This window comes from Sorghum bicolor, chromosome 4 (genome assembly GCF_000003195.3).
Source record: "Sorghum bicolor cultivar BTx623 chromosome 4, Sorghum_bicolor_NCBIv3, whole genome shotgun sequence".
Lineage (NCBI taxonomy): Eukaryota > Viridiplantae > Streptophyta > Magnoliopsida > Poales > Poaceae > Sorghum > Sorghum bicolor.
The window spans coordinates 16,730,972-16,747,985 of NC_012873.2; positions in this window are offsets into that span (position 1 = coordinate 16,730,972).

Consider the following 17,014-nt stretch of genomic DNA (forward strand, 5'->3'; position numbering starts at 1 on the left):
TAACCGCTTTAGCCGATTCGTAACGCAGATCGAATTCCGACAGTGCCAAAATCCACTTACCGATCCTGCCACTCATGATCGGCATAGATAGCATATACTGGACCACATCATCTTTGCATATAACAGTGCATTCGGCCGATAGTAAATAGTGCCTCAACTTAGTGCAGGAGAAATATAGGCATAAACATAATTTTTCAATAGCCAAATACCTGGTCTCAGCATCAATCAATCTTCTACTTAAATAATAAATTACACGCTCCTTCCCTTCAAATTCTTGAAATAAAGCCGAACCGATGACTACCCCATCGCTAGATAAATATAATCTGAAGGGCTTTCCTTGCTGAGGTGGAATCAGAACTGGAGGATTTATCAAATAATTCTTGATTTCATTCAAAGCCAACTGTTGCTCTTTCCCCATACGAACTCTTGATTGACTTTCAATTTAAGTAAAGGACTGAAAGTACGAATTTTACCAGACAAATTAGATATAAACCGTCTGATAAAATTTACCTTGACGATCAAGGATTGGAGCTCAGTCTTGTTAGTAGGGGTAACAATTTTGTTAATAGCATCAATAGATCGTCTACTAATTTCAATTCCTCTCTGATGCACCATGAAACCAAGAAACTGCCCTGCCGATACACCAAAGGCACACTTATTGGGATTCATCTTTAAACCATGTTTCCTTGTGCATTCCAACACTTTTCGTAAATCGGCAAGATGCTTTGTGAAATCTCCAGACTTAACCACCACATCATCAATATAAATCTCCACCAGCTTGCCAATGAACTCATGAAAGATAAAATTCATAGCCCTCTGATAAGTAGCACCAGCATTTTTCAAACCAAAGGTCATGACTATCCATTCAAACAACCCAACATGACCAGGACACCTAAATGTAGTCTTTGGAATATCTTCTTCAACCATGAATATTTGATTATACCCTGTATTGCCATCCATAAAGCTTATGATCCGATGCCCGGCCGCAGCATCAACTAGTAGATCGGCAACTGGCATTGGGTAGCCATCCATCGGCGTAGCTTTATTAAGATTCCTGAAATCAATGCAAACCCGAAGCTTCCCATTTTTCTTATAAACTGGAACAACATTGGAAATCCACTTGGCATACTGACACTACCGAATAAATTTAGCTTCGATAAGTTTGGTTATTTCGGCCTTAATATCACATCGGCGAGCTGGCTATTGATGTGGCTGAAATCCAGACTTGATGGGTAACCGATGTTCAACAATCGATCGGTCTAAACCAGACATCTCAGTATAATCCCAATCAAAGCAATCTTTATATTCCTTTAACAAATCGGTTAACTGTTGCTTACACTCAGAATTTAACTTAGCGCTAATAAAAGTAGGTCTAGGCTTATCACCACTACCTATATCTACCTCTACCAAATCATCGGCCGATGTAAAGCCCTGGCCTAATTTTCTATCATCGGCGAACCTATCCATTAAAACTCCTCATCAGAACTGACTGCTTGGATCGGTGGAATTTCATAATCGGCAACTTTGAGGAAATCCTTCTCCCAAATTTCTCCCGAGATACACTTGGTCCTTTCATAAGTGTCCGCCTCTGCCGATGCAATGACATAAGAGGAATCTCCCGGGACAATCTCAATCTTGTCACCTACCCACTGAACCAAGCATTGGTGCATCGTAGACGAGATGCAACAATTGGCATGAATCCAATCTCTCCCTAGCAGCAAATTATAAGCACCTTTTCCACTGATCACGAAGAAAGTTGTCGGCAAGGTTTTGCTACCGATGGTCAACTCGGCGCATACTGCCCCCTTAACTGGAGACACATTTCCTTCAAAGTCTTTTAGCATCATATCGGTCTTGGTCAAATCTTGATCTCCTTTTGCAAGCTTCCGATAGACTGCATACGGCATGATGTTGATAGCAGCCCCACCATCAATTAATATCTTGGTCATTGGCTGACCATCAACTCTTCCTTTGACAAACAGAGCTTTAAGATGCTGCCTTTCATTGTCGGCAGGCTTTTCAAAGATAGCTGTCATCGGATCTAGAGCCAACTGAGCTATCTGGTCAGAAAACCCCAACTCCTCATCATCACTGGATGGCGCAAGGAACTCCATCGGCAACATGAATACCATGTTAACATCTGCCGATGGCCCCTTCCCCTTAGGATCCGATTGTTGCTAGTCTCCAGATTGGCCAGAATTCTCGCCTTTGTTCAGCTCTTCTCGTCTTTCGCGCTGCATCCTTCTTTTTTGTGTCCTAGTCAACCCCTCTGGTCACCATGGAGGAAGTTGTGGCTGCCTTGCCGATGGACGACGATGTTCCCTTGACTCCATCCGATAAGTATTAGCGTCCCTGCAAAATATGAACTCATCGGGAACTCATGCATTAGCCATCTCTTCAAGCTCTTCCTGGTTCCTGGGAAAATATTCAACGCAATCACCAAGCCTATCGTGTACACTGAGTCTGCCCCCCAGCCAATCATGAACTGACGCTCTCCCCCGAATCGGCCCATTAAATCACCGATCATCATCTTGATAGCGCCGATCGGATCTGTCATATCGATCATAACCATTGCATTCAGGGCAATCTCTAACAGTGGGTAATTTGATGTTCTGCTCCTAGCGATGGATAAAGAACGGGCAGTTCCAATGATCCCTGTGTCGATTCCACTCTTGTCGGCGTCTTTCTTCTTCCCGACGATAGTCTTCTTGCTGGTGCCGATACTGATCCTCACGCTGCTGCCAAGTCTCCCGATGCCTTCTATGAGTTATCACAATGCCAGATCGGGGAGGCCTTCCTGAGCTATTTCCTTCCTGGATCAAACCCTTTCCTTTGGCATCGGCAGCAGTAATTTGATGCTGAGGATCTACCGATGCACTTTTTTCAGCTGCTTCCGACGTCAAGACCTTGGTCTTTCCCTTAGCATCCAACATATTTGTTGGGAAAGGATGTTGAACGATCTTCATTGGCTTCTGAGCTTTGGAATTATCAAATTTGATTCTCGCAGACTCAATAGCCGATTGCAGCTGTTGCCTAAAAACCTTGCACTCATTGGTGTTGTGAGAGGTTGCATTGTACCACTTGCTGTATTTCATCTTCTTTAATTCTTCGACCGATGGAATAACATGATTAGGCGACAATTTGATTTGCCCTTCCTAAAGTAGAAAGTCAAATATCCTATCGGCCTTAGTAATGTCGAATGCAAACTTCTCTGGCTCTTTATGCCTAAAAGGGCAAGACATCGGCTTCTTATTTTTCACCCACTCTGCCAAGCCGATGACTGGCTCTTCATCAGAATCCGAGCTCGCTGCCTCATCAACGAATGACACCTTTTTGTTCCATGCTCTCTTGGGTTCAAAGGGTTTGTTATCCTGGTCGGAAATCCTCTACACCAAGTGACTTAGGCTCTCGAACTCTTGAGAAGCATACGTGTCTCTGATATGTGGCAACAAACCCTGAAAAGCCAAATCGGCTAGCTGCCGATCGTCCAGAACCAAGCTATAACATTTATTCTTGACTTCCCACAACCTCTGCACAAAGCTTTCAACCGATTCATCATTGCGCTGCTTCAATCTGACCAAATCGGTAATTTTCTTCTCATGAACTCCAGAGAAGAAGAACTTGTGGAACTGCTTCTCTAGATCGGCCCAAGTGATCACTGAGTTGGGAGGTAACGAAATAAACCAGGTAAAAGCCGATCCAGACAAATATGATAAAAATAGACGAACCCTCAATTCATCTTTGTTAGCAGCTTCCCCACATTGGATGATAAACCTATTAACGTGCTCCATAGTTGATGTATCATCATGTCCAGAAAACTTAGTGAAATCGGGTACCTTGTACCGATTTGGAAGTGGAATCAAATCATATGCGGGAGGATACGGCGTCCGATAAGAGTAAGTGTTGACTTTGGGTTTTATCCAAAATTGGTCTCTCATTACTTCAGCAATCTTATCGACCCAATAAGCATCGGCATCTTGCCGATGAGGTGGTTGCGGATCTGGCACCTGTTGATATACTTCCACGTGTCGCTGAGGCGCACGATCTGCATGGAACATGGGGTTGATCGTCTGACCACCAAACTGTTGACCAAGATTCATCGGCTGGTTGGCCAACCCTTGATTCTGGAATCCAGGCTGGACCTGGCCTTGTTGAAACCCTGGAGCCTGATGATTCTGTTGAGGCATCTATGGAAAGACTAACTGCCCCGCCCATCCACTGTTAGCATTCATCGGCATGAACCTTGCCGATGGCTGAGGATTGGGCATCATCATTGAATTAATAAACCCTGGCTATGTCATAAACCTCTGCTGCGTCGGCATTGAATCTGCCGATGCGTTAGGCATCTGGAACATTGGAGCTTGGGAATTCCCAGTGTAAGGTCTTGCAATAGTAGTTGTAGTATACTGGGGACTCTGATTCATCGGCAAATTTGGAGGTGTCGATGCCATAGGAGCCTTGCCTGTCATATCAGCCACTTGAGATGTTCCAGGGGTCTTCAACATCATCTCTGGAGGCATACCATAACCCCACCAGTTGGGAGGAACAGAACCTGACATTGCCGATGCCAATAGATCTATGACAAGCTTGATTTGCTCTTCTGAAGTTGATGGATTGGTCGTCATCGGCGTAGATTGCACATTAGTGAGTCCTAGTGTGCTTGGAGGAGCAGTAGTTTCTATACCCGCAGCGGCCGTAGTAGCCGATGGAGCTGTGACAACTCGTGATCCTGGCTGATGATAGACAGGGCTCACATAATTCGGTGGGAATTGTCCTTCCTTAAAAGTTCTAGCCACAGCATTAAAAACCGTGTTGGACAGCACACCAGCTTGGTTAATCAAGGCACGGTTGATAGCATTATCGACCATGTCTTAGAGTTTACCAGGATTGGCTTCAAAAGTGACCTGCCGAGGTGCCGGCAGTGCTTCCTTCTAGATTACCTCGCCACTCCTGTTGATGCTGAAGGATTTCAAACATTGTTGTTTGTAGTCCTCCATAGCTTTTGCAATAGCTTGATTCTGCTCATCTCTGAGGTTGGCTTCCGTCACGGGGATGACATTCTCCAGGTCGAAATCGGTATTCGACATGTTGATCTTGAATTGTCCCACCGGGCGAGCCAAAAGATGTGTTGATGCAAAACTGATCTGCAAACACAAAGGGCTAATACCCGATTTAAACGTTAAGGCGTGCTAGCCGATTTGACCTTACTATCGGCAAAGGTGATAACTCGAACACTTTGGTCCCGACAACAGCGATGCGCCCGGATGTCACGGCCAAGAGGTATTCACGCGGAACTCGAGAATACGCCGAGCTTAAGTCGACGAATTCCTAAGAACTCGTAGTAAAAAAGAAAATATGACGAAGTCGTCGAAAAAGTAGATGTTGGAATATGAGTAAAAACTTGTGTTTGATTGATTGATAGATTGTTCATTACAAGGCCCTAGGGTCTACATTTATACCCTGCTCAAAGAGCTACAATCAAACACGACTAGGACTCGAATTCCGAATTAAATAGAATCTGTATACAAAACGAATTTAAATAACTAAGGAAAACATAAAACTATCCCCTTGTAACCGACCGGGACACCGCCACAGATCAATCGGCAATCTCCACGCTTTCCTTCAGAGTCATCGGCAGACCTCCTGTTATGGCCATCGGCAAACACTGATACTGATCATCGATAAGAACACGTCACCACCTCTGGACTTAGTCACATTCAATCGTCTCTTCATCGGCAACCACCCTCATCGGCAACTTTTCTGCAGACTAGTTACCGTTGCTCCACCTGCCGATCTATACCCCACTGATCCCCGGGTACGTGTCCAAAAATGGTGTCAACATATATAATTTAACAGAGGCTTTAACGACTGAGCTAACGACTCCTCTAGCTCATTAGGCTTTGTCTTAAGAAAAATTTTTGACTCAACTAACCTAACTAACTAGCCAAACCTAGCAGAATTGTGCTTTATTAATAGATAACTAGGCAACTAAGGTTGCTCTTCATTGTTGAGGCCCTGAATTACTTCTTGGAGGGCTGTAACCTCTGCTTCAAGCTTGTTTTTATCGTGCTTGAGGCTATGGATTAACTTGAAGCTGATCCCTAACTGAGTATCCATGCCTTCTATGAGCTTGTCCCTTAGATTGTTGGATGCTTCCATACCCTTGACAATGTCAGAGAGGCCTTCAAGCTTCTCATTGAGGGTGCGCAGGGTAGGAACTGGATGCTTGGGAAATTTTCCAGTGCTAATGTTGATGTTGCTCTCTTCCTCTTGGGCTTGGGCTTAGGTGCGATGTGCTCATTGTAGCATACCTCATTAGGGTTTGCACGCACTCCTTGGATAACAAGACGAGCAGTGGTGTACTTGGCACATATCAACTTCCCTTTCTTGTTGGTTTGGACCAACAAGAGCCGTTCATTGTCTCTAGGTGGAAGAAGCGCAGTACCCTTAGGGTTAGCAATTTTTTTCCCCTTAGTACCTCCTTCTAGCAGCAGTTTTGCAGGAGGTGGAGGAAGAGCAGATGGATCTTGTATGTAGTAGGCTTGCTCATAATGCTAGGGCACCGTAGCGACTTGCTTCGGTGGCACAACGGCGAGAGTCTTCGGTGGCACAACGGCGAGAGGCTTCGGCTGTGCGAGGATGAGGGCCTTCGAGTCATCGCTGGGGATGTTGTTGAAGTCCACGCCATAGGAGATGATGCCTTGTCCGTCATTGCTAATAGATCTAGATTGGAGAGCTTCTCTGAGGAAAGAGGTGGTTGGTTATGGGATACTATTGAGGGGGTCTAGGTACGTATTTATATAAGTTTTCAGGAGACAGGATGAGGACAAATGCTAGGCTCTATGGGATCCGTACGAAAGAACATTCGAATAATGCGCGAATATTCGTAGGAAGGGTGTCGAAGGATAGGGAACAAGAGTCGGGACGAGAGGCGGTAGGAGGGCACCGACCGGCCCCACATAGGTGCCGACCGGCCCCACTAGGGGCCCACCTCGGGTGCCCTTTTGCGTGGTGCCTTTAGACTCCTCCTATTTTCTGTTAGATATGTTTTTGGATAAAATTTCATACCAAAATAAATAGAGCTTAATAGGTTGGTAATTGGATAAATTCTATTTCATCAATTACTCCCGAATCAAATGGTTCTAAATAAAGTTTATGTTAGTGTCCATTTACCTTGAATAACGTACCTTCGCTTGATTGTAGAGTTACCGCTCGGTGTGGTGATGAATTCACACGGTGAAAGGTCCTTCCTATTTGCTCCTTAATTTTCCAAGCCCGAATAATTTGAATCTAGAATTAAAAGGTAATACCTTATCTCCTGGTGCAAATTTCTTCTTCTTGATCCTCTTGTCATGTCATCTCTTCGTTCATTCTTTGTAGATCTTCGAATTGTGATACGCCTTTTCTCTCCATTCTTCTAGTTCTGATAATTGCATTTTTCTTTTCTCTCTAGCGGCTTCTAAATCTATGTTCCATCTTTTGATTGCCCAGTGAGCTTTATGTTCTAGTTCAACCGGCAAGTGGCAGGTCTTGCCATATACTAGTTGATATGGTGACATACCCAAAGGTGTTTTATAAGTTGTCTGGTATGCCCATAGTGCATCTGGTAACTGATCCTTCCATAAAGTTCCCATCTCATTTACTATTTTTTGGAGAATGTTTTTGATTTGTTTATTTGATGTTTCTGCCTGGCCACTTGTTTGAGGATGATATGGAGTAGCGACATTATGTCGTATTCCATGAGCTTGTATGTATGAGTGAAACTTCTTATTAGTGAAATGTGTTCATCCATCACTTATAACCATCCTAGGTGTTCCAAACCTCCGAAATATAACCTCTTCAAACATCTTCTTTGAGTGTCTTGAATCAGCCTTCTTGCATGGCATGGTTTCTATCCACTTGGATACATAGTCAACTGCCACCAAAATGTACTCATAATTCTGTGACTTCACAAATGGTCTCATGTAATCAATTCCCCAGACGTTAAAGAGTTCTATCTGAAGATTGTTGGTGAGTGACATAGCATCTCTAGCATTGATATTTCTGTGCCTCTGACACGACCCACATCTTCGAATGAAATCTTTGGTGTCTTCGTACATGGTTGGCTAGAAGAAACCACTCTGCCAAATTTTTGCATGAGTACAGAATACTCCATAATGACCTCCATATGGTGATGCATGACATTTTTGAATGATCTACATGTCCTCCTCTACTGGTACACATCTTCTTAGTAACCCATCTGAGCATACCGGAAAGAGGTAGGGTGGATCACATATGTGGAGACGACTTTCATAAATGAGCTTCTTCTTATTTTCTCCTAGTAGTACGTATCCTGCAACCATAAAGTTGACAATATTCGCGTACCAAGGATCTGTCTTGGTCACTTTAAACAGCATGTTATCTCTTAATGAGCCATTAATAGGTAATTCCTGAGGTTCTTTAAAATATATCCTAGACAAACGATCAGCAACAGGGTTTTCTATTCCTTTTCTATCTTTAATTTCCAAATCAAATTCTTGAAGTAATAAAATCCATCTTATCAATCGTGGTTTAGCATCTTTCTTAGTGAGCAAATATTTAAGAGCAGCATGGTCAGAATAAACAATTATTTTAGCTCCAACTAAGTAAGACCTATATTTATCAATAGCAAAAACAACAGCCAAAAGTTCTTTTTCAGTGGTTGCATAATTTAATTGTGCTTATGTCATTGTTTTGCTAGCATAAGAAATTGCATGATGCATTTTATCTTTTGTTTGTCCTAAGACTGCGCCTACAGCATAATCACTAGCATCATACATAATTTCAAAAGGTAAAGACCAATCAGAGGGTTGAATGATTGGTGCTGATGTAAGTGCTTCTTTAAGAATATTAAATGATTCTAAGCATTCATTATCAAATTCAAAAGGTACATCCTTAGCTAATAGTCTAGTCACTGGCCTAGCAATTTGTGAGAAAATTCTTATAAATCTACGATAACAACCACAATGACCAACAAAGCTTCAGATTCCTTTTATATTAACAGGTGGAGATAGATGTTTAATGACTTTAATTTTAGCTTTATCTATCTCTATACCTCTTTCTGACACTAAGTGTCCTAACACTATTCCTTCTCTAACCATAAAATGACAACTCCCGAGGACTAAGTGTTTTTCTTCACATCTCTGCAAAGCCTTATCTAAATTTTCTAAGCAATCATCAAAAGTTTTTCCATAAAGTGAAAAATCATCCATAAAAACTTCCATGATTTCTTCTATCATATCAGAAAATATAGACATCATGCATCTTTGAAAAAAGCGGGTGCATTACATAATCCAAAAGATATTCTACGATAAGCGTAAGTACCATAGGGACATGTAAATGTGGTTTTGCTTTGATCATCAAGGTGGATAGTGATTTGGTGATATCCTGAATAACCATCAAGGAAACAAAAGAAAGAATGATTGGCTAAATGCTCTAGCATCTCATCAATGAAAGCTAGAGGAAAATGATCTTTCTTTGTTGCCTTGTTGAGTTTTCTATAATCTATGCACATTCGCCATCCAGTGACAGTTCTCTGGGGTATTAATTCATTTTTATCATTTTGGACAACTGTCATTCCTCCCTTTTTAGGTACAACTTGCACAGGACTTACCTACTCACTATGCGGTACAGGATATATAATCCCTGCATGCAAAAGCTTTAAGACCTCTTTCTTTACTACCTCTCTCATCGTATTCTGGAGTCTACGCTGAGGCTCTCTTGAAGGTGTAATTTCTGGATTGGTTGGTATGCAATGAGTGCAAAGGATAGGGCTAATCCATTTTAGGTCTTGGAGTGAATAACCAAAAGCAGCTCGGTGTTTTTCTAGAATAGTTATTAGTTTATAAGTCTCTTCATCTGAGAGTTTATCACTTATAATCATAGGATATTTTTATCATTATTTAGAAAAACATATTTAAGCCCAGAAGGTAGTGGTTTAAGCTCAATACGAGATTTAAGTGGCTCTAATAATTCATCAAGAGGTTCAGGATCAATAGGATCCTCCTCCTCTTCATTGATGAAGAACTGGGTATCATCTAGTTGAATAAAATTATCGAATTCAGTTGTCTTAACCTCTTCTATTAGATCTAATTCAGGAAGGAGTTCTGCTTTAACTTTTACTACATGAGTTATAGGTATTGAACAACTAAATCCTTTCCCAAATTTAATGTTTAATTTACCATTGCGACCTTCTTGAAGAAGTTTTATTATGGGTACTCCAATCATTACATCGAAATCCCACACATCAAATATATAGAAATTTAGCAAAATGTGGAAATCATTAATAACAATAGGAAGTGCACTCAAAACTCCTAAGCTAGGAATAATGTGTCCTGAACAATTCTTTAATAATTTATTTGTAGGAATTAATGGTATTTCTCTCAAAAATCTTTAGCAAAAGTATATGACATAATGTTGACTCCTACAACTGGGTTGTATAAAGCTTCAAAAGGATATGAACCTACTTGCAACTTTATAGCAACAGAGGGCGAATTAAAACGAATTACTTCAGGGGATTGCTCAGATTCTATGAACCAATCATCACCCAAAATAAAGATTAGTTCTCTTATAATTTCTCTAAGAAATTTTTAAATCATCATGATGTGAGAAATTAGGATCAAAATCCCTAGATTGCTGGGGTTGAATAATCTTACGATAAAATGTAGTATTACCATAATCATCAAAGAAATCATCCTCAATTTCAAACATCCATTCAGAATTTAGAGTTATCTCCTTCTCATTAGCTAGTTCAACTATAGATTGAGATGAATCAGGTAAAAGTTTATTTTCAGCTAATAGAGATTATCCTTCTAACAACTCTTCTTTTTCTTCAGAGAGATCATTTAAAATATTAGTACGAATAGTTTTAGCATGATCAACAGTAATATGCATAAATGCTCCTCCCAAGGCCAAATTAAGGTATTCTAGATTTCTATCATTAAGGCCTAAAAAGAAATGTTGTAGAAGCATGGGTTCTGGTAAAGCAAGATTAGGTCTAGAATTTACAAAGCCATCAAAACAATCCCAAGCCTTGCCTAGCGATTCATTGTCTAATTGTTTGAATCCTATAGTTTCAAACTGAAGTTTAGCGACCTTTTCTACTGGGAAGAATTTAAGGCAAAAGTCTTTTCATAAAACATCCCAGTCTCCTTGACTATTCCCAACATGGTGATTATACCATTTCTTAGCTCGACCCGTTAATGAAAATGGAAAGAGTTTCCATCTTAAAGTCTCATCGGCCATGCCCTTAATACTCAGACATGAGCATGTGTGCTCAAAATCGGCTAAGTGGGAATAGGGGTTTTCGCTAGAATTACCAGAAAAAATATGTTCTTGAACTAATTTGATTAGTCCTGGGCGTAGCTCATAACCAGATGATGTGATAGGTTTAGAAGATTCCTTTGGCTGGAGGTACGATCCTGATGGTACTCCATATTGATATAAAAGTTGAGATTCACTTTCCATAATTTATATTTATATATTTTTATATTTTTTTAAAAGGATAACTATAGACTAAGAAAGACTAATGTCAAAATTAGCAAACCGTTCCCTGTCAACGGTGCCAGAAATGATTGTTGGTATAAATTAACTGCACCCTAATAATGATTATAATCAGATTATCCGCAAGCGCACAGATATATATTGATCAGCACTTCACCAAGATCAACCCGGTTTTAATATCGAACCCAAAGGAATAGTATGTAATTTATGACCAAGTCTATAATTTCTTAATCTAAGGGGGGTACAATCAATCTAGAAAATTAATGAGAATGAGGAAATAGCTAATGTACTCTGGTTCTAATAATCGGTAAATTTTGTATAATATCGTCTTATCGGGCAAGTAACCCGAATAGGAGAAGAAACAGAGTAATCTCCTATCAGGCACCTATAAGTCTATCAATCCTATCAACGGGAAGTGGACTATAGAGGAATCAACGTAGCTATAAAGTCAACTACACGAGCTACCACGGTCTGGTTGATCAGGGGACATCTGCAAGCAACCATAGCCCAGACACCACGTCTATGCTACGAATCACTACTCCAACCTAGGAGCTACCCAAATCAAAGTACTCAATATAATATGAGTTGCAAACCAAAGAACGAATAAAAACAAGTTGCTTACTTGAATTAGAATGGTAAATACAAAAGTAACTCAGAACGCAGCTCCGGGCGAGGGAACCAAATCCAAACGAATACAGCTCCTGAGGAAGCTCCGACAGGCTGGGACTCCTCCAAATCTCTACTCCTCTACTCTAACTCTCTAATCTCTATCTTGATTGCTAGCCTAGATCTAGTGGATCTCTATCTAATGCTCTGACTCTTCATCTCTTAATCTAGCCCCCTCCAAGGGGGTCTAGCCTTCTATTTATAGCCTGGTGGGATGGATATGAGCCATTGGATCAAACCGACTTAACAAGCGACCAAGATGGCTCCTTGGAGGCGGTGGAGGAAGGTTCCGGAAGGGGGGGCAAAACCCTAATATGGGGACACTAGCAGGTGCTAGGGTGGGGCTGGTTGGCCCCACCTAGCGGCAGCTAGCCCCCCTATTGCGTCGGGTGTCTTCTAGAGTATTCCTGATCCCTCTAGTGTCATCCTTCCATCGCAGATAAGTAGCACTTAAATCCCTCTTTTCAGCTCTTTCTGAAATAATCCCTAGAAAACACAGAATATGCAAAACTTGTCGAAATTGTTAGTGATAACCCTATTCTAGTAGATATTCATATCTGGTGGAGAAATAAATGGTAACAAATATTGTGAGTTAACAGGTGTCAACAGTGGTCAACCCACTGCATATCCACTGGTTGGGTGTAGTAATGACCTGCATTTTGAATATCAACAAGATTTCCAGTTTCTAAATCTTCAGATTGGCCTGGAGCCTTACCTTTTTCCATTGGAGGAACAGCAGGTGCTAATTGAGCTAATTGTGATTGTAACATTTTATTGAAGTTGTGTTGATTTTTAATAGCAGAAGCAAAGGTATCTAGTCTAGTGTTTATATTTTCTAAAGCTTTATCACTCAAGGTTACCTTTTTAAACATTTGGTCTAGCAGTTTAGATTGACCTGCAACTAGATCTCATAAGGGTGGCAAATTATAATTGCTATAATTATTGTTACCTTGGAAATTACCTTGTCGTGGTTGCTGATTCCATCCTTGATTTGATTGATTCCATCATTGGCCTTGTTGAGGACGACAGATGGTGTTATTGTTGATGTAGTTCATGATCTCTTGGATTTCAGGACAGTTGATCGCTGAGTGTCCTGTGTTTCCATATTCTTCGCAATTCATGTAGGAGCCATTGATGTGCATGACTTCTCTTTTTTTAGTGTCTCTATCTTCGAGCTTCTTCATGATGAGGTCTACCTTTTTAGTGAATGTAATGACTTCTTTGAGATGATGAGTGCCTCCTCCTCTCTTACGAGGTTGAGTGTGTTCTTCATTCCAGCTTTGATTTGAGGCCATCTTCTCAACGAATGTTGTTGCATCGACGAGCTTAAGTGACAGGAAAGCTCCTCCAGCTGCAGCATCCATGGACTCACGAGTGCTAGAGACTAGCCCATGATAGAAAGTCTACAATAGTAGCCAATCCTCCATTCCATGATGAGGGCATTCTACGATATAATCTTGAAAGTGTTCCCATGCTTCGGCGAACGATTCATCATGTTGCTGTTGAAAGTTTGAGATCTTCCCACTCAGTGCAGTGGTCTTGCCTATTGGAAAGAATCTAGCTAGGAAAGCAATAGAGCATTTGTCCCATATAATGTTGGTTGCCTTGTTGTTATAGAACCATTGCTTTTCTTTTCCTAGGAGCAAAAATGGGAATAGGCGAGTAAGATAGCATCTTTTGGTACATCTTTGATCTTGAAGGTGCTGCATATCTCCAGAAAGTGTTGTAAGTGTGCACTTCCATCTTCATGTGCCTTTCCACAAAACTGATTAGCTTGCACCATAGTGATAAGCGCAGGCTTGAGCTCAAATCCATTGTTTCCGATATCGACATTAGGTCCAGTATGGATGTTGGCGGTTGTTGGAGCGGAGAATTCACGAAGTGTCTTCTCAGCCATGGCTTGGAAAACTGGTGTCAAGTTAACTTCTAATCCTTCTGATTCTTCTCCTTCAGATGATGGAGCTTGCTCTTGTGAAGAACAAGTTTCAGTGGAGGGTGTCCTTGATGGTGATTCAAAAATGTCCCTCGTTCTTGCAAACTTCCTTCTTTTTAAGAGTTTCTCTGGATCTTCAGTGTAATTGTCCGAGAGATCAAAAACCATTCATTCATTTATTGTCCAGCATAAGATACACAAGTAGATGAAACAAGGGTAAGCCTGTTTGAGTTAGAGGTCCATTGGGTGATCGATCTTATTATGGTGCATATGGTTATCAATACTTTTTCTAAGTTGATTAGCCTTCCCCGGCAACGATGCCAAAAATGTTTGTTGGTATTTCTAACGTCACTACAATAAAAACCCAAATATTTATCCCACGCAATGACACTAGAAATGTTGGTATTAATTAACTTGCCTTTAGCAACTAGCCTCTTGACCCTTACCCCTAACTATGAAACTAGGTTGTCATCCCTAATTGTAAAGCTAGGAATAAACTCTGGTACTAAATCTTATCATTTTATGTGACTAGGCAGAAATAAATAAAGATAAATATGAACTAAGAATGATTCTACAAGCGGACAGATAATTATACCATTGTAGCATTTTACCTAGACTATTACCAAGTTGTCATTTATATTCTACCACTGGGAAGGCATTGCTAAGAAGCTACTCTAGAGTATTGATAACACATATATGGAGTGAATAAGAGATGTAGCCAATGTCAACTCTCTCCTCAATAACAGGAAGGTGTCACAAGATAAATAATAGATAAATGATAAATATGATCAATCATCTCCTAATAATACTAATCCCGTCATAGCACTCTAATCATGTCAGCGTTTGTCTAATTAGGTACTAAAGAAATAACTCCTAAGTATTCAAGCTACAGTAAAAGCTACTCTGTTTAGTGCAAGTTTGTCTAACAATCATGGCTAAGTTATACTACTATAGTTCCCTAACACATCGGAGCAATGTACAGGAGAAGATGAGTACAAGAACCTCCTCTTAACCTGACAATCCCACTCTACCAATCCACCGTATGGAAGAAGGCCTACAAAGGACTCAATGGGTCTGTCACACCCATGATCTACCTCACTACCCGGAACGACTGGGGATACTCGCAGATAAGCAAAACACCTAGACACAATGTCTACATATTGCCTACCACTCACATGCAATTGAATAGATGAGCATTATACGAACCAGTGCATGAATATAATAGCAAACTAACTATACTTGACATATTAAAGTAGACAATGAAAATGCAATCAAGAACATGATAATGAAGAATAATGTTGCTAGTAATGATCATACAAAAGCAGATATTATAATAAGAAAGAAAAGCTTAAGAACTATATCAGACTCTTCTCTTCTTGACAACGTCGGGAATCCAAGATCGATGAAGAACTTGACTTCCTCTACTCTAGATCTAACTAGGCTAAACTATGAACTAGAAGGCTATGAGGAACTTGAACTTGAAGATGACTTGATCACCAAATATCTCGAGATGGAATGAATGAGTTGAATGGATTCTAGGGTTTCTAGGGGGAGGTCTGGCTCCGCTTATATAGCCCGGTGGGATGCACGACAGCCGTTTGATCAAACCGACTTCACGTAGGGCTAAGATTGATCCTCAAGGGCGGTGGAAGAACATTCTAGAAGGGGGAGAGAGTTCCCCTCATAGGAGGCCGGCCGACCTGGCAGGTGGGGCCGGCTGGCCCCACCTGGAGGTGGCCCTGCCTCCCCTTCGCTCTAGTGTCTTCTGGATCCTTCTAGAGTAGTTTGGCATATTCTTGAGTTGCGGATAATTCGGTGGTGTATATTTGTAGTTATGTTCCTTTTCGAGAATGCCGCCACTCGGATTCGAACCGAGATGCTTGAGCATTGCTTCCTAAGAGTAGCGTGTCTACCAATTTCACCATGGCGGCTAATTTAAAATAATAGTTAACTTAAAAGAATAATAGTTATTTTATCGTGAATTGTCGAGACTGGATGCAGAAGGTGTGTGTGGAGACTGACTGCCAGACAGTGGTTTCAGCATGGCAGGAGGAGAAGGAACAACGGTCAGCTGTGTTCCAGATTGTGCAAGAAATGAAGCAGTTATGCTCCGTGTTCCAGGGCGCGCCTAGGAGGGCAGCGCGCTTGGGATGCGGAGGAGCTATTATCACCCAGCTCCCTAACCTAATGCAGCCGGACCGCAGGAGAGCATGGGGGGACGTCCTAATCCTTTTGCCACCGCAAGGCTGGCTAATCGTACGACAACCTCTAGGGAAAAAAGGGCATTTACTTATTATAGAGATGGTGCGATTTGACTCTTTTTTTTATTTTAGCCCTACCTATATCTCATTCTTACGAGAAAGAGAGAGGGTTCGCATAGAGAGAACAAAATTAGTAAAGGAAACCCGAGCTTGGGGAAGGTTAGGTGAACTAACAATTCCTTCTGTCGTGTATCTTCGATTGATGTGGCCTCAGATGCTTCAATTGTAGATTTGAGTATTGAGCGAAAGGTTACACCTACAGGATAGGTTCTGTATTACAGGCCAATCTGTGTTTTCTGGTTCAGTCCCTGAAAACTGATAATTCATCAAAACTCGTGGAAATTGTTAGATAAACCCCTAGCCTTCTAGATATTGATGTATGTTTCATGCCTTTTGATATATAAAATGTTGACGCTATCCACCGTCAACACTCAGTTTGTCATGTCTGTCATTAGATCATAAGATTCGTCCATCCTTAATGTAACAGGTGTAGATTTTGGCACTTGATGGCTGAGGATGGCATGTCCCATGACCCCATGGCAGCCATAAAGTTGTTGTCCCAAATCAACTAGTTATTTGCCACCAGGGATGAATGTCACAACACCTGAGACCTATTTTTTGCTATTTTTTGCCT